Below are 8,277 nucleotides of genomic sequence, written 5' to 3' on the forward strand. Positions count from 1 at the left end.
GATGTAATTAGTGTTGCTGAATCCTAAAGTACCGGTTAGCTTAGGGTTTTAACTGCAGGAAGGTAAGCAAGATGTTAAGACTCTATGGGAGACCTAAATCTAAAAGTGCGTCACTGCTGCACTCTTGTACGTGAATATACGCACATATGTACTATAACAGTAGCACTCAGCAAACTGTTCTTTGAAACAATCTGATTGTCTTGTCGTATTTCCTCGGCAAGAGCTACACGGCTACCTCCCATCCTCGCTTTGTTAGGGGTCCTACGATAATGGCAGGCGTTTCGGGCCCGCCTTGATAAAGGTGCCACCTTCACGAAAAGGTAGCCTGGCACCTTCATAAGGTGCCAAGCCGCCCTCAGAGGCTATGGAGCTGAAGGAACGCTGCCCTGACAGCACTGCCCTAAAGGTTCTCTCACCAGGCCTCATCGCTAGCTTGAGTTGAACATTGCAAGTTCTAAGGGGCCCAAGGAGCATTTTGCCGATATAATTGTTCAAATGAGTTCATTATGGGAGAAGAAATTCACTGTCTTGTCACCACACCGCCAGGAGGTGAGCGTCACTGCCAGCGGAGACTACCTCTCCCTTTGCCTCGAACTAGCGTCCGCAAGTACCTTCCTTTCCTGCTATCTCCCAAGCCGCAGCCGAGGTGTTGCGTCATCGGGACGCATTCTAGGAAAGTCACTTTCAGCTAAACTATCGCCTCGGCCATCAGGCGCGCGATTATTGGCTGGATGAGCAAAACCAGATCAGCTGAATGGCTGGTTGAAGTCTATGTCACGCGAACGTGATGGTATCGCCGAAAGCGATCTTCCGCGAATACGTCCCATGTTCAGGCGTGCAAACCAACCTCTGCTTTCTTTTCTTCGCTTCCTGTCTCGTTGAGAGGCGCATTTACAGCGACGGCGTTACGTCTTCCGCATTGGAACATTAACCGAAGTCGCGTGTGATGGGGACCGACGTAGCTTGCATTGCGTTTTGCGTCCCGGCGATTTGTGCGTGTGACCTTGTCTGTCTGGCTGGGGTCACAGCTTCCTCGAGAGGGTGAGCTGCGTTTAGAACTTACAGTGCTGCTCGCCCCTTGAAACAGATGAAATACTAGGCACACACGAGGGTCAGCGCGTGATGTGTATAAGCTGCGCTTCTCTGATTAACATAGCCAAACCTGGTGAGGGCCCTTTCAGGGCAGTTCGGCGTCCTAGTGTTTCCTGCAGTGCGAACCGTTGACTAACGCGCACCGAGTGTGTTCGAAAACGTGTGCTCGCTGTCGTCATGCCTAAGTCTAACCTCGCCCGATTTATCGGTCTCGTGCTTTTCTATAAATGCATACATGTGCTATAAGAGGAGTGAGCAAAATAATGCGTACCTTTGCCGTTGTCGCGAAGTGTCAAGGTAGTCAATTTACCATGCGGGTCAGTTATATGGGCCACCACCGTCGCATTCAAGACAATCTGCTGCCCTTTGGTGACGTCGACAACGACGACAACGTCGAATTTATTGTTAGACGCCATCCTTGTCATTCGGCTGGTGGCAACGACGGGTTCAGTGTTGTTGTCTTCAAGTTGTGAGATTACCCTCACGTGGACGTCGATAGAATCAGTGCTGGTTTTGTCGACCCGAAGCGTCCAAGTACCTCGCTTGAAAAATAAAGCATACTTATCAAGAAAAAGTCAACGACAGGTAAATATGTATACTAGAACCAGCATTCCTCCTCAAATTGGCAGTAATCTGTGCCTAATACTATTCTTTACGTTTTGGAAAGGAGAAAAGTGCCCGGCTGATAGCGCCTCCTCAACTAACCATTTCACTTATTGCTTTGGTGAACGAGAAATTCGAGCAACCACCTAAGGTGGGACTAGGCTGCTGACTTATACATAGACAAGTACTGACACGTATTGCAAAGCTTTTGAATAGAATATAACAGTGTTCTCAGATGTAAAATAATTACAGAAGACTTGTGTGACCTTGCAGAATCACGACCCAATGTCCAGTGGTGCTGTTTATTTCCAGCAGTTGCAATAAGAACATCAAATGACTGTAATTTAACCATATTTGAAAACGTTGCTCGTGCATGATTATTCCGTTTGAAACTTTGCCCCATACGTTTTTCAGCATTTGTTGAGAAATTTTTACAATGGCAGTAATTCATCCAAACCCAATTTACTTCTTCCTCCCCCAAATTTTTCGCTTAATTTGATCTCGGTTGCATTCAAAATTTTCTCAGGGCATCGGCGTGAATTCTGCGTTGTTCGTAACACACATTTAAGGCTTAGGATCGCTTGAATACGTGACTTAATGCAAACTCTATGACTATATTGACACACTGAGTTTTCCCTAAATATTACCAATACCTTGCCGCTTGTTTTCGTAGAAGGTAATCAAGGTGTCGTCTACGGTTGACTCACAACACCGGAGAACTCAACTAGGAACGAAGACCCCCTCTCAGCAAAATATAAACGTGGTTTAACCTACAGTTATGTCAGGACATTAGCGAGTATAGCTGATTGCGGCCGCTTGCCACTTAATAACACAATTAAGAAATTCTTTACATACGCTATGTTTCATCGACAAGCATTTAATATCCTATAATAATTTGTCATAGTGTCCCATCCCTTAGGAATAAATTTGATCTTTGTCGCAATTCTTTTTCTGCAAGGGCAACAGGCTAAATTCTGCGTGTGGCTATGGTGTTGGGCTGCTGAGCACGAGGTCGCGGGATCGAATCCCGGCCACGGCGGCCGCATTTCGATGGGGGCGAAATGCGAAAACACCCGTGTACTTAGATTTAGGTGCACGTTAAAGAACCCCAGGTGGTCTAAATTTCCGGAGTCCCCCACTACGGCGTGCCTCATAATCAGAACTGGTTTTGGCACGTAGAACCCCATAATTTAATTTTTTTTTAAATTCTGCGTGGCCCTGATAACGGTCTAGACTGCCCGAATATGTAATTTGTTGACAAGGCTCCATTTAACCAACGCACTTTTGACGATACCTACAGATCACCCATTACTTGACCCTTACTGTTAGCAAATATAAACAAGCTGCCTCGTTTGAGGACGTATGTCTTTTTTCTTTCTTTTTTGTGACGCAATGTCCCGGGATGGCCAATGAGCGCCAAGAAATGGTGTGTGGAAGTCGATGATGCGGTGAATGACAAGTGTCTGATGTAGCGAGGCTGTATGGAGGCCAAAATATACAATGTAAGGTATGTAAAATATGCAACTAACGTCAAGGACGAGTGATGCGAGCGATGACCATAAAACATGTTCCAAAATGCAGTAACATGAAAAATGTGTGTCGGTTCAGAAGCATTACCGGCTCACTAACACCCTTGAGCACAATGGTTTGGAGGCACGTGCTCTATTAAAGAGCGAAGTCGCAACAATACCCTCTAGAAAGAGGGAGGGCTACGAATCTCTTGGGCTAATAGCATGCACCCCAACATCATTAAAAAGTTAAGCACTGCCTTGGTTTCAAACAAAGGCTGTAAGCCAAGAAACAGTGTCGGATGTAAAAGTAAATATGTTGGTTGCATGCCAAAGGAAAGTGCCTTCTTCGCTCTGCTTCCAGGCACTCCACAAAGCGTGGAGTACGGTCAGCCTTTCGTCACAGCTGACACAGAAGAGAGGGGGGGGGGGGGGGTTGAGTGCCAGGTAAAAGGTATGAATGAGTACCATATGTATGCAGTACTCTAAGGCGGCGAACGAGGTTTTCAGGTTGTCGGGACATTGTTAATGATGGCCAGCTACCTAAAAGTAGCTTAATTACATGCAGCACATACAATGTTTGCTCATCCCACAAGTGTTGCCAATAGTTCCCGAGTTGTGTTGCGTAAAATGACTTCAAGTCCGGTGCAAGCATGAGTATGGACGGATTTCTAGGTTTTGTCGCTATGGAAATTGCCACGTTATTTGCACGCGCTTTACCCTTTATAAACCTGCGCCCAGGCACCGAACATACTAAAACCTCTTGGTTAGATGTATACCTATTGCAGAGCACTGAATAGAGGTCGCTTATTACAGGATTTTTTCTGTTTTCTTAATGATTGTAAAGTTTCCATAACACTCAAGGAATCTGTGAATGTAATTGCCTTGAAAAGCTTTGCTTTCTTAAGGTGTTTAGTAGCCGACAGCATTGCATAGGCCTCTACGATGAATATACTTATTTCAAGATGTAGAAATTCAGATTCCGAAAACTCAGGTCCAATAGCAGCGTAAGATACGCCAGCTTGTGACTTTGAGGCATCTTTGTAAAACTTTGGGCAGGTGTGCTTCGACTGGAGCTCTCGAGAGTGCATATATATGTGCGCATCTGGATCCTGTTTTGTGACATCTACAAATGATGGGTGGCATTCGACGATTTCCCATGGTCACGGCGTTAACACCTTTACTGGAGCCATTCGGCAATGTTCGAGGATTGGGACACCCATTACATCAGTAAGTTTTCTGACCCGAATTCAAAAAGGCTCTCTCCCCAACGGTTGATTATGGAACAGTTCAGCACATGCCACATCGTTACCGCGTGCGTAGCAAGTATGTCGAGAGTTAGACAGCACTTTGAGTAAATATGTGAAGTCGCTGTATGTTGTTTTCAGGTGAAGGGATCATTCGTTCGATTCAACATACGGGCGCTCCATAGGGCTTGTTCCGGAGGCACCTCGGGCCAGGCGCATACCAAGATGGAAGACTGCGAACCATCTTAGGGACGTTCGGCGTGGCATAGTGATATACCACGACACCCTAATGCAAACGTTATCGCACAAGGTTCTTGAAGAGGTTTAATAACCACGTGCCTAATGAGGGGGCCTCAGCTTTTCGAAGCGGCCAAGAGCCTTCATTCAAGCAACTTGGTGTCACTGTCACTGTGAAACACGTCTGTCGAAGCCTGCGCCTTTGTCAAGTGGCTGTCACCTGGTGATATTCGTGTGCAACGCATCGCTGCAAGCAGCCCAAGCTAACCATCACAGAGAACCAGTTAATTGCTGCAGATACCCAACATCCGACGACTTCATCGTGAACGGCGTTGGCTCTTGCTTAACGATTGCCTCGTGATGGCGTCATATGCGGGAACGAAGGCGGAACATCAGGGGTGGAGTCCCGCGATATGGCGCGACGGACCTAGTGGAGTGCTGCGAACAATCCGACCATTCCGATTGACCTTTTATTGCGATAGTAGTTATATGAACACTCAAGAGGCATTTTACGGTTGGCGGCGCCGTCATCTTCCGTATGAAGTGCCCAGGGCGATAACACCGTCACCGCGCGCGTGCTGCGTTCTGCCCCTCAGTTTGCGTTGAAGCGATAGACAGCACGAAGGTCACGTCACTCGCTGCTGCCGCCGTGCTTCCTCACACCAGCGTTTTTACAGCTAGTTTCCGTGCTCATCGAGTGTGATGTGTTCATGTTTGCCTGTGCGCACTGACACCATTCTTGTTAATTTAGTAAGCGAATGCTTGCAAGTTTACACGGCCGATAAAACAACTACCCTTTCTTTGTATAGCTGTTTATCAATTAGCTATCGCAATCGATGCTTCGCCTTTCGGGTGAAACTGTGACTTTTTTAACACCACCAGCACGTCTGATACAGTAGGATTCTTCTTACCGCGCAGGTGGTGGATCACGTTACAGTGCGGCTGAAGAGTGGTCTCTCTCCAGCCCGTTCATTCTCGTCCGAAAAAAAACGTTAAGAGACAAAGATAGTGCACAGTGCGGGATGTACCTAAGAATGCTAATCGTAATAAAGAATATAAAAGTAGACATAGGTAGAATGCTATTCTACAGTGAGGAAGTACAAATCGATTAGCTCAAGCAGGCTAGGTGGCCATTTGTCGACGCCCCGTTTCAAAGGAGGTATTAGAAATGATCAATCACCGTTGTGACGTCATCTTTTGTAGCAGCTGGTAACTGCCAACCTCAACGCCCCAACATGGCATGTCACGGGGGCACTCCAAACGCAAGACTTGAGAGTCGTGCTCGGAAGACAAACACCCATGTAGTGCTTCGCTACAAAATATACTATCGAATATCTCGGTTAGCCAATGATAATTTCTTAATTAATAATTAACTTACGTGTACTGGGTCCGGTATGCTTATCTTGGTCACGTTACTAATGGCAGTAGTGCAGTTTTCGCATTGCCGTCCATCAGGGCCCACAAGCCACATGCGCATACTTGGGTCGAAGGCTCCTACTGTAGCTATGACTGTTGTGTTTTTTGCCAAACCAACATCGATGGTAAAATCCAGCTGCATCGTATTGGTGAATTTCCTTTCGTCTTGAAAAACCTGCGTCGAGAAAAAAAGAAAGTCCACACTTATGATATTTCCGAAAGAACTGAGTAAGGAACAGTTACATGTTGTCCTTAATTATTTTAATCTACGCATGTGGATGGAGCCAAAATAAAAAAAAAAGAACACATCTCGGAGATGGAAAACGACACTTACCGTGGCGCGAAGCACCATATCATTGTATAATTAGTATATATTGTTACGTTACCTGAATATTGTATACTTTGTTTTTCGCATTTCGTTGTTATCTGTTCCCGTTTTACCTTACCCGTCTGAAATGCCATCGGGTCTTAACCGGTAGCTTAAGTAAACAAAATTAGATATTAGGGGCAACTTCAGGCTAGTGGTGCGAATACTGGGCTGAGAGTGAAGCTGGCAACCCCACCTAGCTTTATCTCGGTTCGGCCAAGTTTTTGCGATGTTATGCATCCAGACTCAGGCACGTTTTGCGCACTATCAACCCGGAATCGTCGACAGCCCAAGGAGCAACGAACACTCGGTCAATAAAATATCTGGATGCTTCTGGACGCTGAAATGCTTTTGCTCGGTTTTGCGGGCTCGTAACACCGAATCTTCTGCGAATCGCGGACGTTTCGCCGCCGCTTCGGCGGCGCGATACTCGGGATCGGGCCGAAGTCGTCTCACTCGCTCTCGAGTAGCGGCGAGGCGGCTTTCGCGCCACGCTTCTGCTGCTTTGGAATTGACGCTCTTCTTCGACCGCCCCATCTTCGCGGCGATGTGCTCGGCGCGGACAAGGCGCGGCTTTGGTGTCGCCCCGGCGGCGACGCTAAGGCATATATCCCGTGGGTCGGCACAGTGACGTCACGGCTTATCTCCGTGTCTGCACAGTCGCGGCAACAGTCTGCACGGCGCGGTGACGTCATGGCTCGGCAAAGCTAAGGCGAAGCGATGCGGCGCGCGTGATTACGTAACGGCTCACGCAGCTGTGGCGAGTCTCGGCGCGGTCGGCGCAGCTGGGGCGAAGCGTTGCTAGGCTACGCATGGTGACGTCATCGCCAGGCGGAGGTTTTTCGGCGTACACTCGCTGGACCATCCTCGAGCTTAAATAGCTTCGCTAATTTACAGGGGTATGTTCCATTGCACTTTGACCTTGTCTGCACTATCACCAGGATCGGCCCACATTTCGGCGTTAAACCTGACGGCAAGCACCAATTTTAAACAGCTTCGCTGTTACAATGCTGCATTCTAGATGCATGTTCAGCAAATGTTACATTGAATACCCCTTTAACGCGGGTAAGTTAAGGGCACTTACAAGGAGTGCATTTCGGGACCTTAAGGGACACTTCATGCTACGCGGTGCTAAACGGGAAAACAGAGCGCATTCGCAGTAAAAAAAAATGGTCACATGCTAAGAGCGCGTTTTTTTGATGATGCAGATTAAAAAGAAAAAAAAAGAACTTCTAAAAATACCTAGAAACTTCGGTACGATGCAAAATCAATATATTTTAAAAAATCCGCAGCCCATCCCTTTCGAGAAAATAGGGGTATGCGAAGCTCGTGTGTGCATTTGACTTTCGTGGTGATTTTCTTTCTCTCTCTCTCTTTAGTCCCTGGTCTGTGCCATTGAGCTTGGACCCTTTCTGCACAATCACCAGGCTAGGCCCACATTTCAGCGTGACACCAACACCACGACCACGGCCGCCGGCACTTGTGAGCCTATAAAGTTTAGCTTAAAAACTAAAAGATGATTTATTATAAGAGCGTTGCAAGACAATGCCGCATTGTAACGCCGTAGGGCCGCATCACGTTCGGTCAGTTAGTTGCGGGCACAATAAAATCGTTTCTTTATTGTGTTGTTTCTCTTCTCGCTAAACACAAATTATTTTGCTAAAGCCGTTGAACAGCTAAAATCAACTTCTGCGTCCTTTTTTTATGCATTACATTGTGTACCATTGTGTACCATTGTGTACTCGGCCAGCAAAGTGCGTTACGTGAACGCACACTGACCGGCGTGGACTCTTCTTCGAATGACACT

This window comes from Dermacentor silvarum, chromosome 10 (assembly GCF_013339745.2).
Source record: "Dermacentor silvarum isolate Dsil-2018 chromosome 10, BIME_Dsil_1.4, whole genome shotgun sequence".
Taxonomy (NCBI): domain Eukaryota; kingdom Metazoa; phylum Arthropoda; class Arachnida; order Ixodida; family Ixodidae; genus Dermacentor; species Dermacentor silvarum.